At 44.4% G+C, this 16,873-nt stretch overlaps 1 protein-coding gene and 1 long non-coding RNA gene across 2 annotated transcripts in view; one reads left to right on the top strand and one right to left on the bottom strand.

Annotated features, from left to right (window-relative positions):
- The window catches only part of LOC310702742 (uncharacterized protein), a 601,527-nt gene that overhangs the window by 232,031 nt on the left and 352,623 nt on the right, over positions 1-16,873 (top strand). The gene's annotated exons all lie outside the window — the stretch shown is intronic.
- LOC310702990 overlaps positions 1-16,873 on the bottom strand; it is a 98,305-nt gene that overhangs the window by 26,571 nt on the left and 54,861 nt on the right. The gene's annotated exons all lie outside the window — the stretch shown is intronic.

Here is a 16,873-nt window from a genome sequence, read left to right on the forward strand (position 1 = left end):
TTGCGATTCTCTGTAGGTAGCACGGGGAGAAGGGGGATGCGCTCTCCCCTGGGCCTTGTTTTGTTTCGTTTCGTTTTCTTATCAACATACAATTCAGGGTTGAGCCCTCATACTTAAAGCAATTGCCAGGGTTGAGCACAGCGTGCGCATTAACGGTAACACAAATAAAGATGGCGATCGTGTGCACACTTTCTTGGGCATAAGCCCCGCTGGATTCAGTGGAACTTCTTTCTGAATAGAGAAGCAGAGAATAGGGCTGTAAAGGCCTTGCAAAGGAAGAAAAGGGGTTTTTTTTGGGGGGGGGGAGGCGGTCTGAAAAGGTGGCAGAGGGGAGGTGTGTGTTGGAAAGGGTGGGAATGCCAGCAGTAGACCAGCCCCTATTTGCTTAATTTAGTCCTACCATCCTTTCTGTCTCCAGAACTCTCTTAATTCCTCCTTTGTGTGGGTCATGCTCCTTTAAAGTCCCAGTGCTTTAACTTGAGGGGTTTTTTTTTGGGGGGGGGGAGGCTTGTATTTTTCTGTGAAAGCCTTCCCAGTAAGCAGCATGCCACCTTCAGCTTTTCTGTGGGAAAAAGTAGAAGGAACTTCTGGAGATGTTTGCTTTCATTAGCAAAAAGGCAGTTGCAATGTGGATTGATAATATGCAGTAAGATAATAGGCAGTAAGGGATGTGGGTGGCTCTGTGGGTTAAACCGCAGAGCCTAGGACTTGCCGATCAAAAGGTCGGTGGTTCGAATCCCCGCGACGGGGTGAGCTCCCATTGCTCGGTCCCTGCTCCTGCCAACCTAGCAGTTTGAAAGCATGTCAAAGTGCAAGTAGATAAATAGGTACCGCTCCGGCGGGAAGGTAAATGGCGCTTCCGTGCGCTGCTCTGGTTCGCCAGAAGCGGCTTAGTCATGCTGGCCGGCTCCCTCGGCCAATAAAGTGAGATGAGTGACGCAACCCCAGAGTTGGTCACCAGTGGACCTAATGGTCAGGGGTCCCTTTACCTTTACCTTTACCTTAATAGGCAGTAAGAAAGTATTTGGTTGAATTTCACTTAATCATAAGGGGCACAGCACTGGAAGGTGCCTTGTAGGACCAGACTAGTAGTCTTCAACCTTTTCCAACCTGGAACCTGCCTGGCATTTGGGAATTCATTAATTCCTTACCATCTATTTCTGTTGTGCTGCTGCAAACCACCTTAGATCAGGCCATGACCCAGTAGCTGAATACCAATGAGCTAGTAGTCTAACCCTCTAGAAGGGAAGGGTCATAGCTCAGTGACAGGGCAACCGCTTTGTGTGCAGAAGATCCCAGATCCAATCCTTGATGTCTGTAGGTAGGCCTGCAAGAGACCCTGTTGCTGCCTGTCTGTGTAGACAGTACTGAGCTAGATGGTCTGATTCAGAGTAAGACAGCTTCCTGTGTTCCCTTCTCACAGCAGGGAACCCATCAAACAGCTGTCTAGGCTCAGTTTGAAGACCTGAGTTTGAAGTGATGGAGAGTCCATTAACATAGTAAGAAATTGGTTCTATTGCTAGGCTTCTCTTAACATCAGATATGTCGAAACCAGAGGCCTTTCTCCTGGGCATGGTCGGCCAATTGGTGACAAAGAAGGATAGAACTTTCTTTATGTATGCTACAACAGCAGCAAGAATACTTATCGCAAAGTATTGGAAGACACAAGATTTACCCACCCGGGAAGAATGGCAGATGAAGCTGATGGACTACATGGAAGTGGCGGAAATGACTGGCAGAATCCGAGACCAGGGAGAAGAGTCGGTGGAAGAAGGTTGGAAAAAATTTAAAGACTATTTACAGAAACACTGTAAAATTAATGAATGTTAGAAGGATGCTGGAATGAAGTTATATGGCTTTAGCAGAAATGTTATAAAGAATTAAGTAAAAATAGACTGTTAATGGGCTAAAGGGAAAAAAAACAAGGTTAGATTGTGTTAAGATAAATTATAGGACAAAAACTGAGAAAGATGGAAAGGATTTGCTGGAATAGCTAACTGAACTAGAATACAAAAAAGGGAGGTGTGAGGAGGTCGTCGAAACAAGTAAATGAAGGACAAGATATGGAAATATTGGATGTGTTTTTAATTGTTTCTGTTTTTGTTCTTGTTTTTGTTTTGTTAAGATAAGCAGTGTTTTTTTGTTTTTTATGTATTGTATTGTATTGTTTTGCTTTGTTTAACTTTTTTTTCCTTTTTGTAACTTTTAAACTCTTAATAAACATTATTTTTTTTAAAAAAAACATCAGATAAGTCATTTACTGTTCAGCTGAAATATACGTACCTTTCTGAAGATGGTGGCAGCTGCGACAGCCATTTTGCCCACTGTTGGGCTCCTTGGTGCTGGGCTGCTCACCCCCTGTCCCCATAGTCTCTCTCCCCCCCCCCCACGGCTGTTCTCTAGTAAGAGAGACCCACAATGGTGGGGCAAGGAGAGGCCCAGAGGGCATTTTGACTGTGCGGGTGTTTTTGCATGTCATGCAGCCTGATCCTGTCCACATTTCTCCCTCCTGCTTTCTGCCTGTATTCTCTACGTTTTGCTCACACCTTCCTTGGCAACTAACCATACGTCCTTAGGGAGGCCCGGTGCTCACTTTGAGAATCACTGCAATTTGTTGAAGGCATTTTAATCGCCTTCATATGTGGATTAGTTCAGAAAACACATGTGAGGTAAGCACTTGTCCAGCCCCTCCCTGCTCCCATTTTTATACTTCTGGGAGCTCATGTTTATGGCTTCCACATTTTGCCATTTATTTGTCTAAAGTGGGGCGGGGATGTATTCCCCTCCCCCAGTTTATGTGCTGCCATAATAGCCTCCTCCCCCCTTTCTTGTTTTGTTTTTCATCACTTATTAGCTCAGCTCCCCAGCTGTGCAGCACCACTCCCTGGTGTGAACTACAGAGGCGTAATTCTGACAAGTTTACTTTGGCCCAAAATTTACGGCATTTCATATGGGCAAAGCAGTATCTTGTTCACATTTACATTGCAATACACTTACTTTGTGTGGCAGCATCCGTCCTCACCGTGCGAGGAACCCTGAAAAGGTGGCGTTTTTGGAAGGTAAAAAATGACGTGTGCGGCAACTTGCTCATTACAGGAACAAAAGGATTGTCGAAAGGGGGAGAGAAGATACATTAGCTGTGCGTGAGGAATGACGTTCCTTCTGCCGAGGAATACTCCACATGCCCTTTTCAGTGGTGAAACGCAACTGAGTTACGTGCACCAAATCACTTTTATATACACCTCTCAGGATATGCAGTGCACCATACACAAGGTTACCTGTTAGGTACAGTAGGCTGAAAGATCATGGTTTGCCAAAGCCAGGAGTTGATAGGTGGCTTTTTAGAGGCCTCTGCAATAAGAACATTGCAGAGTCTTTCTGCACCTGGCCAATGGCCTGTGTAGGTCAGCATCCTGTTCTTACAGTGGCCAACCAGAGGCCCATGGGGACTTCAGCACAAAAACCCTCTCCTGAGGTTAACAGCAACTGCTATTCAGAAGCATTACTGCCAGTATTGGGTTACTGCCACCTTACTCACTCACACTTGACTAATGTGGTGTACCTAGAAAGGCTTATTAAAAATGTGCTGTTCATTTAATGCAGAGATGAAAAGCCTGTCCTCGTTTCACATGTTATTGACTGGGTCATTATAAAGAGAATTAGTGGTTCTTAATTGATAGGGGATTCGGTAGTGCTGTATTGTATTATTTATGCAAATTGATTTTCTCCGGAGTTAAAGATCTGACCAGGACAAACCTTGATATGTTCATATTTTGCAAAATTTGTATACAGTGTCTGTTTGATAATGTGTGGTTTGCTATGCCTAATAAAGGAATATATATCTATCTCTCTCTCTATATATATATGTATATGTGTGTGTGTGTGTGTGTGTATGTTATTGACTGGATTCCAACTTCCGTCACATCCAGTGAGACTTAACTCAAATGCTGGTGTTTGTAGGATTCCATGTAAATATGCGCAGAGCTGCATGGATGGCGAGTTGCAGTCTGAAGGTCTTTCACACAAGACACGGCAGCAACCCTAAAGGGGGAAATTGGGCTCGAGCAAAGCAAGTCCTGCTGAGTCAATTCCACCTTCCTTTTTCAGTCCTGTAAGATGGTGAAGGGTCAGTCTCAAGGTGAGCTAGGGCCAGGAGCTATAATGTGCAACTGGCTGCCCGCAGAACTGGGTTGGAGCCACTGTGGAGGGATGTGTGTGTGAGTGTGATTTCCTGTGAGTCATAGTATATGGGAAAGGGAATATAAATAAAGCTCCATAACTCAGAAATCATACAATACATTTTCAATGGCTTGTCGGAGACTTCTCACATTCCATCCTTTTCTTCCAGAAACTAGTGCAGCATCCGTTCACCAACAAGTGAAACAGTTCTCACACTTTTATTAACCTATTGGACCCAGGGAAACTCCTCAAGAAGTCTTATTTTAAACAAACAAACAAATGCTGATATATTAACTCTAGTTAGAAGGGGGGGGGGGAAACCTTTTGTAACTTTCATAAATCAAACTGGAGTCTCAAAGGCCATGTTTTAATGTGGTTATTTTGGAATAAGGTCCATTGACTTTTACTTTGAGATCCTGTGAAATGGGCAGTCTGAGGAATAGACACCAGAATGTCTATTAACAAGTCATTTCCCTGTATTAAAATATTTCTCCCACTTCTGCAATAATTCTAGTGATACGATTTTAAAAGAAGGAAAATGGAAGGAATGGGGCCTGGGAGGGATTCTCAAGGCAACGAACAAGTTCCACTGCCTGTGGTGTAAACCAGCCCCTATCCCTGTTTTGTCCCCACTTATTTGACCCCATCCTATACCAGCTCTGTTACCTGTGGAACTGAGTTTTGCTGCTTTGTCATCTTCCATAAATTTAGCGCCCCTCCAGACATCCTTTTTAATGTGCATTCATGACTGTGCTCCTGGTGGTGTCAGTGCAGTTATAAGCCTTCCTGCTTTCAATACCACTTGGGCCTGCAAGAGTTTGGGGGCAGACATTACAGCTTGGTTTTCAAATGGTAAACGTCCCATAACGTCCTGCTGAAATCTGGCATTTTTTTATACCAGAAATGTTCCGGTTTGTTTTGTTTTATTTGTTTTGCCTTCTGTTGTGCTACAGAGTTCCCTTCCAGGCAGCAACAATGTGATAACATTGGAAAAGCAACACAGAACAGCTAATAAAGTGGAATGATGTGGGGATAGGCACATACGAATCCAGCACTATTGTATTAATGACATGTTGCAAAACCAGGCAGGAGGGGCTCTTTACAGATTAGGACTTAAATTCTTAAAGGAATGCCTCTCCTGGTATCAGTTTACCTGTGCCTTATGATCTTCAGGGGAGTCCCTGGGGGAGATACCTCTAGTGGTGTTGTGGTCAAGGGCCTTCTTTGTGGTGGCACTAAGGAACGCCTGACTTTGTTTACTATCCTTTCAGCACAAAGTGCTGGTTTTGACCTGTAAAGCCTTAAACGGTTCAGGACCACAATACCTAAAGGACCGCCTCTCTCCATATGAACCTACCCAGACACTGCAAACACCATTAGATGCCCTTCTTTGTGTGCCCCCCCCCCGCCCCACGAGAGGATGTCAACATGAGAATGGGCCTTTTCTGCAGTGGCTCCCTGTTTGTGGAGTGCTCTCCCTAGGAAGGCTCACATGGCACCTTCATTACATACCTTTAGGTGCCAGGCGAAAATGTTCCTCTTGAACCGGGCCTGTGGCTGATTAACACCCTATATCCTTTTAAGTGTGTTTTTGGAGGGGGGCAGGTGGGTTTATAGGTTTGGTTTGTTCTTGTTTTTATTATGTATTTTGTGGTTTTATCTTGTATTTTTATGCTGTGAACCGCCCTGAGATCTTTTGATGAAGGGCACTATACAAATTTCATCCATAAAAATAAAAAGCAGTGATGGTTTTGCTTCTCTCATAGCCACGGTCTTGGATTGCGGCAGAAAGCAAGCCTGTCTCTCCCTCACAAGCTTTAGCCTGCAGCCTGCGTCTAGCGTCTAGCTCACATACAAACAACTCAACTTGGGCTTTTGTCCTAACTACCAGGAAGTTAGCCTGGCTATTCCAGCAATTGAATCCTTGCTGGGTCCAGCCACTAAAAGGGACTTGGGCATCCAGCCTACCCCTACCCCCCCCCCAACTCACAACACACTTTAGGAGCTATAGGGTTAAAGACTAAGACACTGTCAATGAATGCATATATGGGTGAGCTGGGGCTTCTAGCCTGAGCTAACGTGTCTGGTCTCAGGCATAGTTTTCATTCCAGATTAATTCAAGCAAAGTACAAGCGTTGTCATTTTGTGTATGTAGCATATGGGAAGGATTAAGAGGTACATGAAGGTTCTTTATTTCCCTCTTCCTCTGTTTCTTATTTTCTCATGTTTACAGGAGGCCACTATTCTATTTTGCCTTCTGCTCAATGTGCAGGCCTCTTACAGAGTGCTCATTGTTGCCCCGAAATAGTTTTGCAGCTCAGCATTTGGTAATCCTGTTTGTTCCTTTCATTTGATCCTTTCACTTAATGTCTGCTTATTTTTACACAGAATCTCTTGAGTGGATGGTTTTGCTCCATCAGCAGGAAGAAATGATTTCTGAAGGATTCCCCTCCACTGGTCTTCCCCAACCTGGTGCTGTCTAGTGTGTACAGATAGACACACATTTTAAAAATGTATTAAGCTTGTTGAAAACCCTTTGTATCTCATTCCTTACAGAACCACAATGGCCTATGTTGCTCTTTTCCCTGTTTAGACTGAGCTGGGAAGGATTTCAACTGTGAGAGTGTCTTCAGTACGTCACGTCCCCCCCCCCCCTTTTTTAACCTTTCCGACAGTTAACAGGAAGTAGTCTCCACATTAATTCTGAGTCAACTACATTATCCCACTTACTCCCTGACGGGGTATTCTGCACTCAACCTTGAAGCTGGCCAGGCATTTTCAGGCAATTTTGTGAACTATGCTTTCACCATCCACTGTGTCACACTCCATGTTGTTGCTAAGTGAGTGTAGACCCTGCCTTTCCTCTTAAAGGAGCCCAGGCTGGCTAATACACAAGCAGTATTAAGCTGGTCTCTGACCGTAATAAATTATCTACACAAGCAGTAAAACATCTAAAAATTACAAAACAGAGGCAGACAGGGAAAGCTTGTTGGAAGAGGAAGGTCTTCAATAGGCTCCCAAAAATCCAGCAGAGACGTCTAATATTTACCAGGAAGGGATTTCAAAGGGTTGGTGCCACCACACTAAAGGCTCAGTTCCTAAGGTGGTGTCTGAAGGATGTCCTTACCACTGGCGGAGGAAGAGGAGTGCGGGGGGAGCGCATCACCCCCGGCAGCGCAACCCCCAGGGGGCCATCGCGGCTGCTGCCCCCCACCCGTGCTGGGCACCCCGCCCCCAGGATGCGCACCAGCCCTGCCCCCGCCTGCTCTCCGCCCCCAGTGCTGGAGCATGAAGCTCTGCCACTGGTCCTTATTTCAGAGTTGGGTAATCTTTCAGGCATCCTTGTTTCAATTTGGTTCTTTCTCTGATGTTGGAGTTACAGATATACTTCCCTGTGGGCATATCTGTGGTTGCCTAAAAACTCTGCTCCTGCCCAATACGGGCAGCCAATGAAACCCAGTTAGTTTTGCAACAGTGAGTGTAGACCCTGAGGATTATCTGCTTGCGGTGACCAAGAAGTGGGCTTTTAAAGTGGTTGCATCAATGGCATCAGAATACCCTGCCCCTGCAGAAATATGAGAGGCCCCATCAGTATTGGCATGCCCCTGGCTCTTATAAGACATACCTGCTCAGATAAGCGTTCCCCGGAACTTGAACATTCTCATCTAATTATTTCAATTATTCATTTTAGAAGGGCAGTCAGCACTGGTGAACCCTGCTGGAGAGCTGCATCCCTGACATCTGCACCAGACCTGAGTCACCTGATTCAAATATGTGCCACCTGAGTCACCTGATTCTGCAACTGTAGATGTGCCTGGATTGGATTATTATGTATCCCAGGAAATCAAGACTGTGCAGGTCTGTTATTGGAGGGTGAAGAGAAGAGTGACATGAAACCATGTCACTGAGGTTCAGATGTTGAAGAAGCCATAGTTTCCTATAGAATAACAACAGTAAAAACTCCACAGAGTGTTGGGCCCTGCCTCTTCATGCTGCCAGCAGGTTCATTTCCTGCATGTTTTCCTGAGGGGGTCTGACAATTAGGGACAGGAAAGAAATTCAATTTAGTTTGCATTTAAAGATAAACTTAACCAAATTCTCACTTTTTGAAACAATACTGAAAGCAAAATGAGCACTACTCCCAGTTGTGCAATGCAGTCCTCCAGCCAAGTCATGTATACAAAGATATAACTGCTTTTATTAGCAAACATAATATGTTAAAATACATTATATTAGGGGGAATTGCTGGCAAAAATGTATATAGTAGTCAAAAATGCATACAAAAATTTAAGATTTAAGACTAAGATTAGAAAAATGAAAAACCTGGAGAACTGGAATTGATGGATTTGCCCTTCCCTATTCATAATGCCCCTTTGCTATTAGCCAATCAAGCAGCACAGCTTGTCTTTCAGGCAGGGGGTCTTGCCTTTTGATTGGCTGCGTGGACTGGGTTCCCAATCCTCTTGTAGGTAAGCACTTCCTAGTTGCTTCCTCCCTCCCTGCTCTTCCTCTGGATTGAAACACTGAAACAAGATTTGTTCTTTTTAATTGGGAATCTCTCGTTGGAGAGAACCAATGCTAAAAAGCTGTGTGGCTTTTGCGGAAAAACACCCCCCCCCCATAGTACGCCTGAGAACATCTGCTCAGAAAAGCGACTCGGAACAGTAAGATTCGGTAGCACGATAAGAAAACATCTGGGAAGGCTGTAGTCATGGGAGGAATATTATCAGCAGGAGGAGGAGATGGAGGATGCACCAGGGTTGGCAGTCGGTGAGGGAGAGGCAACAGTTTTGAGCGCCAGGGGCACGACCTCGATTATTCCTTTTGTGCTCACGCCCACATCCAAAGTCAAAACGTCGTGATGATAGAGGTGGGGAGAGAGGAGAAGGGAGCAGTCAGGGAAAAAAGGAGCAGCTACAATTTATGGTGAAAGAAACAATCAGATAACAGAAAGGCATCTTGGGCTGTGCGTGTGAAGGGTAAGGCAAGCTCTCCTGCCCGCTTAGGACAGCCAGGAAATAGAAGGTCAAAGGGAGGGTAGCCCATCGCTAGTCAAGCACAATAATGGCATGTGAAAGGTTTACATAATCGGAACCTGGTATGTGCATTGAACCTTAACCGCTCTTTGCCTTTGTTGTGTTTTACACGCCGGATGAATCTCCCAATTTTATTGGGCGGTGGTGGGGGGAAGAAAAAGCCTTGCTCTTATTAAAATAATATATAAACAGTACCCCGCCTTTGTACATATATCTCTCTATATCGCTATTATCTATAGCTACACGTACAGGTTGCGAATTTGATTTCAGCGTTCTTTTTCTTTGCCCGTTATTGGGCACGTGACGCACAGCTGTGATTTGCTTGACATTTGGCTTTAATTGATTTGCTTTCAGTTACAAGCACGCTGACAGTGTTTATTCGTTCATTTGGCAATTTAACCAGAGAGCAAGCCTCTCTTACATAGACATTGCCCACAATTTTGGTCCTGTTGCAATAAACATTTCAGGCTTCTGATTTTTTTTATTATTTAAAAAAATGAAAATGGACAAAAGCCAGGTGTACAGGAAGAGACAATATAATGAGTGAGCCTAGGTAGGAAACAGCTGCATTTTTTGTCATCTGCCATATCAACCAAGGACTAAGCATCCTTAGTCCTTGTCCCTGAAAGTTTGCTGTGCATGTGATTGTGTGAAGCAAGGGCTTGAGTTGGAATATACAGTACAGTAGTTACCTCAAAGGTCACCAAGCCCTGCTGACACAGAAAGCCCAATTTTCCAAACCGCTTAAAGCTCTGCTCCATATATTATTCCTTAGTCTTGGCCTTCCCCCACTATGTATAAGTCCCTGTACAATTTCTTACTCCTTTTAAAATCTAATGTCTGGGATTTGTATTAGGATGATCAGAAATAAAAAGTGTGTTTGGGTAGTGCCATCATCTTTATGGCTTCCCAGACATCACATGTTTCATTTCTTCAGGAGAAAGTATTTTTTTTAAATTCCTTTAGTAATGGTGTGTGATTAAGGGAATTGAGAATTGACCATTCTATTGTATTTCAGTGCCTTACGAAAGATCTTTAGACCAGAGTCCTTCTGAATTATCTGTTGTGTTGTTGGCACCGTGTTTAGTCAGAGAACCTCTGACGCATTAGAATTAATGACCTGCAAGTGATCTGTATTCTTCAAGAATTAGGCATTAGCATAGTAATGAATTGATCAAGTCTTGACATTATTGCCATATCGTCAGCACAGAAATTTACAAAGATGGGTTTTTTTGGGTGGGTATTTATACACTGCATGTCTGGTTCTAGGGTGTACGGGATGCTAGGGGAAGGGTAATATCTCTGGTGGAGGACATGTCATGATCCTTCTGAGGTAGTCTGTCCACTTTTGGTTCCTACCCTGCACCTGTGACTCCTAGAAGCTGTCAGTATGTGGCAGCGGCCGCACCCAAGGAATGGCTTCAACTAGCCAGCTAAAACAGGAGAGGGTAGCCAATGGGTCCCAAACCCTCAGTGAGTTAGGGACTTACCCTGCATGCAAAGACAGACTCTGGCGGATTGAGCAGACGAGACTGACCATGGGTCCAATGGCCAATTTCTCTGACAATAATTTTGCATCTATGTTCTTGAGTGTAATTGGTCATTATGATCCTACTTGTTCAACCATCTTTATCCATTCCCTCCCCTCAATGCCAGTATTCCTTTCAAAAGGAGGAGTTGCATCCTGCTGACATTACTGCGTTGAATAAATTGTGAAAGAAAGAGGTTGTGTCTTCTTTACATTTTTTCATAGAAGGCTCCTGTATAGCAAGATTTTCCTTGTTTTCATTTCTCAATAGCTTTCTATAACTCTTCCGTAGAGAAAGGGCTATTTAAGTTAACTCTATGATCTTCTGATATTTGTTTCACCCCTACTTTGTTTAGGTAGACCGTAATCTGAGTGGAATGCAGCATGGCTGGAGAATATCAACTGGAATAATATTTTTCAAATTGGTTCAAAATGTCGTTGTCCAACGTTTTAGTCCCATTTGATCGTCTGAGGAAGGTGAAATCGGTAGTCCCGCTCCAGAATGGCAATCTTCTCCATTGCTTCTCGTTATACTTCAAAGCAACAGCAGCAATTATGGTGTCTTTTGATTTATTGTCGTGTCTAAATTATGTACTATGGGTGAGATTCAGCACATCAGGAGCAAGTGTCCAGAGGGTCAGGGATATGCTGGAGAAGATTTTGATTCAAGGAGAAGGAGGAGAGAAACCAGAAACCACCTCGGAAATGGGTGTGCTCTTGCTCATGGGAAGTTTTTAAACAGAGGTTGGATGGCCATCTGTTAGGGATTCTTTAGCCAATTCCTGCATTGCCAGGGTGAGACTGGACGGTGCTTGGGGTCCCTTCCACCTCTACAATTCTCTGATTCTATTATTCAGAAGCAACACTGCATAAGCAGGTTTCTGTGGGGTAGGTGGGTGGACATAATTGGTTTTGAACGGTTTCCATGCATATTTTGCAAAGAGAGGGATGTTGGTGCGAGTAGTAAAATAGTGATCTATAACATATTAACTATATACAGTGGTACCTCGGGTTACAGACGCTTCAGGTTACATACGCTTCTGGTTACAGACTCCGCTAACCCAGAAATAGGATGAGAACAGAAATCGCATGGCGGCACGGCAGCAGCGGGAGGCCCCATTAGCTAAAGTGGTACCTCAGGTTAAGAACAGTTTCAGGTTAAGAACGGACCTCCAGAATAAATTAAGTTCTTAACCCAAGGTACCATTGTATTATATCGATGCAAAACTTTAAAAGGCTTTATCAACTCTTTAAAAATCATGGCAGATTAGCAGGAACCATTTTTTTTTTTGGCCCTCTGTTGCTGCTTGGATCACAGCTGTGCAATGACTGGAGAGAAGCAAAATCCCCGCAGCTACACAGATCATCCTTGCTAGTCACCCGCCGGAGAGAGATGAGAAGGGAAGAATAATTCTAAAGCTAATAAACATTCAAAACCATTTATTTCAATAGCTAATAATCACAGCATAACGATTTACAAAAATTGTCTGCCCTCAGTTTAGCTAAGGTTTTTGCCTGTGATCATGGTAATCAGTTCTGCCTTTTTGACGAAACGCATGCTTGCACAGCTTGAAACATTTAAAAACCTTTCAAGTTGGTCTTTGGCACGTCTAATGGTATGTACTGTGCTTATGACAGTTAATCATGTGAACTGATTCTCTCTCCTGCCCTCCCCGCCCCCATCACTTGAAAATTGGTGGATAAGATTATCTTTTTGTTCACATTTTTCAGACACATTTCTTCTTCCAAGTCAAATTTCCAGTACATGGCCCATAATCCCTAAGTAGTTAACCCTGATTTTTTTCCGGTTTCTTGCTCATGTGTTGCTTTATTGTACGCTTTGAGTTATGACTCTGTAATATTGCTGATTTATTAAAGCTGCAATCCTAAGCATACTTCCAAAATGTAAAGCCTGTTGCATTCAATAATAAACAAGGAATCGTGTAGGACTGAGTTGGGTGAGGCTTAAATCAGCCTATCTGTCAAGGACCTGGCTAAATGATAGCATTTTTCCAAAAAATAAAATAAAAATTGGTCAGAGCACACCTGGAATACTGTGTTCAATTCTGGACACCACAATTGAAGAAGGATGTTGACAAGCTGGAACGTGTGCAAAGGAGGGCAACCAAGATAATTAAAAGTCTGGAAGCCAAGCCTTATGAGGAGTGGTTGAAGGTACTGCGTTTATTTAGCCTGGAACAGAGGAGACTGAGAGGAGATATGATAGCCATCTTCAAATATCTCAAGGGCTGTTACATAGAAGAGGGAATAAGTTTGTTTTCTCCTGCTCTGGAGGAAACCAATGGCTTCAAGTTACAAGAAAGGAGATTCCGACTAAACATCAGGAAGAACTTTCTGACAGTAAAAGCAGTTCGACAATGGAACTCTCCTTTGGGAGGTTGTGGATTCTCCTTCACTGAAGGTTTTGAAGCAGAGGTTGGATGGCCGTCTGTCATGGATGCTTTAGTTGGACTAGATAACCCTTGGGGTCCCTTCCAACTCTACAATTCTATGATTTGATATATAGAGGTACCTTGGGTTACAGACGCTTCACGTTACAGACTCCGCTAACCCAGAAATAGTACCTCGGGTTAAGAACTTTGCTTCAGGATGAGAACAGAAATCGTGCTCTGGTGGCGCGGCGGCAGCAGGAGGCCCCATTAGCTAAAGTGGTACCTCAGGTTAAGAACAGTTTCAGGTTAAGAACGGATCTCCAGAACGAATTAAGTTCTTAACCCAAGGTACCACTGTAATATGTTAATGAACCATTTGCTGGAAAGAATGAGACTATGTAGCAGTTAAGAAGAGAATACAAGAAGAGCTCTCCCTTCCTGTGGTTTCTAGAAACTGGTATTCAGAAGCATTGCTGCCTCCAACTGTAAAGGCAAAGCATGGCCATCATGATGGATAGTGTGCTGGGCCCAGTGGTAACCCATGAAGTGCGGTCCAGGACCAGTCCAGAATCGGAAGGTTCCTCCAGGAGTCAGTCCGACAGGGCCAAGGCAGGACACGAGACAGGAAACCAGGCAAGGACAGGTACAGGATCTCAGGCAGGATCTGGCACCTCATGAGAAGAGAAGACTCCCTGGAAAAGACCCTGATGTTGGGAAAGATGGAGGGCACAAGGAGAAAGGGACGACAGAGGACGAGATGGTTGGACAGTGTTCCCGAAGCTACCAGCATGAGTCTGACCAAACTGCGGGAGGCAGTGGAAGACAGGAGTGCCTGGCGTGCTCTGGTCCATGGGGTCAGGAAGAGTTGGACACAACTAAACGACGACTAAACAACAACAATGTTGCTCCCGCAACCTGTGGTGGGGTCCGACAGCCTTTTATCTTTGTCGGGGTAGCGGCCAGTCCTGATCCCCTGGTGACTCACCTCCCTGTTTCACCCGAAGGCGAGCACTCCTCCTGCGAGTACTCAGGTTGCTCCTTCTCTCAGACCTTAGTCTCTGCAGCTCAGGAGACGTCGGTGGGTTACTAGACCCAGGGGCCGCCTCAGCCTCCCCTGACCAAACTGGTAGTGGAGCAGCTGTAAGCGATGGCCCAGCTGAAGGCAATGAGGTAATCCCCACATCTGGAGCCAGGGCAGGCTCAAGCCCCTGACTTGGCCCAGCTGATGCTTGTTGCAGGGGAACCTGTACAGACTGGGACTCTTCAGGATCAAGCCCCAGACTTGGTTCAGGTGGTTCAGGCAAAGGATCCGGTGCAGACTGAGCCTCCTCTGGTTCCGAGTCCGAGCCTGAGCCTGAGTCCCAGGCCATCACAGATAGCTCTTGTAGCTCTGTCCTCCATTAATTGGTCCAATCTTCTTTGAAAGCTATCTAGGTTGGTGACCATCACTGCCTCCTTTGAGAACAAGTTCCATAGTATGAGCTATGTGAATAAACACTTTCTTTTTTCCTGTCGGGTTTGAAGAATTTGGATTTGATATCCTGCTTTATCACTACCCGAAGGAGTCTCAAAGCAGCTAACATTCTCCTTTCCCTTCCTCCCCCACAACAAACACTCTGTGAGGTGAGTGGGGCTGAGAGACTTCAAAGAAGTGTGACTAGCCCAAGGTCACCCAGCAGCTGCATGTGGAGGAGCGGAGACGCGAACCCAGTTCACCAGATTACGAGTCTACCACTCTTAACCACTACACCACACTGGCTCTCACTGTCCTGAATCTTCCAACATTCAACTTCATTGGATGCCCACAAGTTCTAGTCTTTTGAAAGAAGGAGAAAAACCTTTCTCTACCCAGTTTCTCAATGCTATGCTTAGTTTTATAAATGTCTATCATGTCACCTCTTAGTCGCCTGTTCGCTCAACAAAAATGTCGCAAACGCTGCAGCTTTTTCTCACAGGGGTGCGGCTTTAACCACTTGATCTTTTTGGTCGCCCTTTTCTGAACCTTTCCCAACTCCATATCCTTTTTGAGGTGTGTGCTCTTATTTATTTGTATAGCGTTCCATATCTTCATCGACCGGGAGTAGGTTAAATGTGTGCTCTCCACATTTTTGCCAGTAGTTTGCATGCCTTGCTAAACATATTCCCATCTAAGAGCTTCTGAATGTATATGAGAGATAGCAAACAATGTACCGTACTTAAGATACAGGTAAATTAGGGCCCATGAGGATGATACAGTGGTACCTCGGGTTACATACGCTTCAGGTTACAGACTCCGCTAACCCAGAAATAGTGCTTCAGGTTAAGAACTTTGCTTCAGGATGAGAACAGAAATCATGCTCTGGTGGCGCTGCAGCAGCAGCAGGAGGCCTCATTAGCTAAAATGGTGCTTCAGGTTAAGAACAGTTTCAGGTTAAGTATGGACCTCCAGAACGAATTAAGTACTTAACCCGAGGTACCACTGTAGTAGGATTCAGGTTGACCTTGAGGTGAAAATATATGCGAATCCAGTATAACTCAGAATCCTCTTAGTCTGTTTGAAGTAAAGAATTGAACCATGAAATAGCCCAGCATTCATATTAAAGTAGGAAAAAGAAAACTGATGGTAGTAGCTAGAAACACAATGGATCACAATACTGTTTGAGAAGGCAGCTGTGCAGCATATAAGAAATTAAAACCAATTGGGGACCCTTGGGGAGACTTTAATGCTTATAACACCAAGGCAGGCTCAAATGACTCTTAGATGCATAATTACATGGGATGGATAACTCATGGAAGAGTGATCCAGTAAACAAGGGATTAATTCCTCAAAATATTGTCAAGGCACCTCCCTTTCTGTGTAAACAGAAAAGGGAGGGCCTGAAATGCTTTGCAAAGTAGGCAGCATTTCCAGTTCATTTACGAGCTCAGCTGAGGAGACATTATCTCTGAGATTGGTGAAAGCATTCTTATGCAATAAGCTGATCATTTGTTTCTGCTGTGACTTCCTCTGGGCAGATGTTCTCCACCACCCATGAATCCAAAAAGCAAGGGCGTACAGCTGACGGCGGGTGCTCACTTACCCATTTGTAGCACAGAGAAGTTGCTTTCCTCAATATGGATTTGAGCCCGCTATTCTATAACATGTTGCTTTCAATCCCGATTGGTTCCCGCTCCTGCCAACAACAAGGGTGGGTGTGATTATTTGATACACATTTGAAAACTCTAACCTTGAACAGATTATCCACAACTTTTCTTCCCCACATATGCCCCAGGTAAATGAATAAAAAAGTGGGTATTGTGATCTTGGTATATGCCCAGTCATAGCATCACTGGGCACAACCTTGATGGCAGAAAGTGAGGAGGAATTAAAGAACCTTTTAATGAGGGTGAAAGAGGAGAGCGCAAAATATGGTCTGAAGCTCAACATTAAAAAGGGGAAGATCATGGCCACTGGGCCCATCACCTCCTGGCAAATAGAGGGGGAAGAAATGGAGGCAGAGAGAGATTTTACTTTCTTGGGCTCTGTGATCACTGCAGATGATGACAGCAGCCACGAAATTAAAAGACGCCTGCTTCTTGGGAGAAAAGCAATGACAAACTTAGACAGCATCTTAAAAAGCAGAGACATCACCTTGCCAACAAAGGTCCGCATAGTTAAAGCTATGGTTTTCCCAGTAGTGATGTATGGAAGTGAGAGCTGAACCATAAAGAAGGCTGATCGCTGAAGAATTGATGCTTTTGAATTATGGTGCTGGAGG

The sequence above is a fragment of the Podarcis liolepis genome, assembly GCF_965112155.1.
Source record: "Podarcis liolepis genome assembly, chromosome: 3".
Classification (NCBI taxonomy): domain Eukaryota; kingdom Metazoa; phylum Chordata; class Lepidosauria; order Squamata; family Lacertidae; genus Podarcis; species Podarcis liolepis.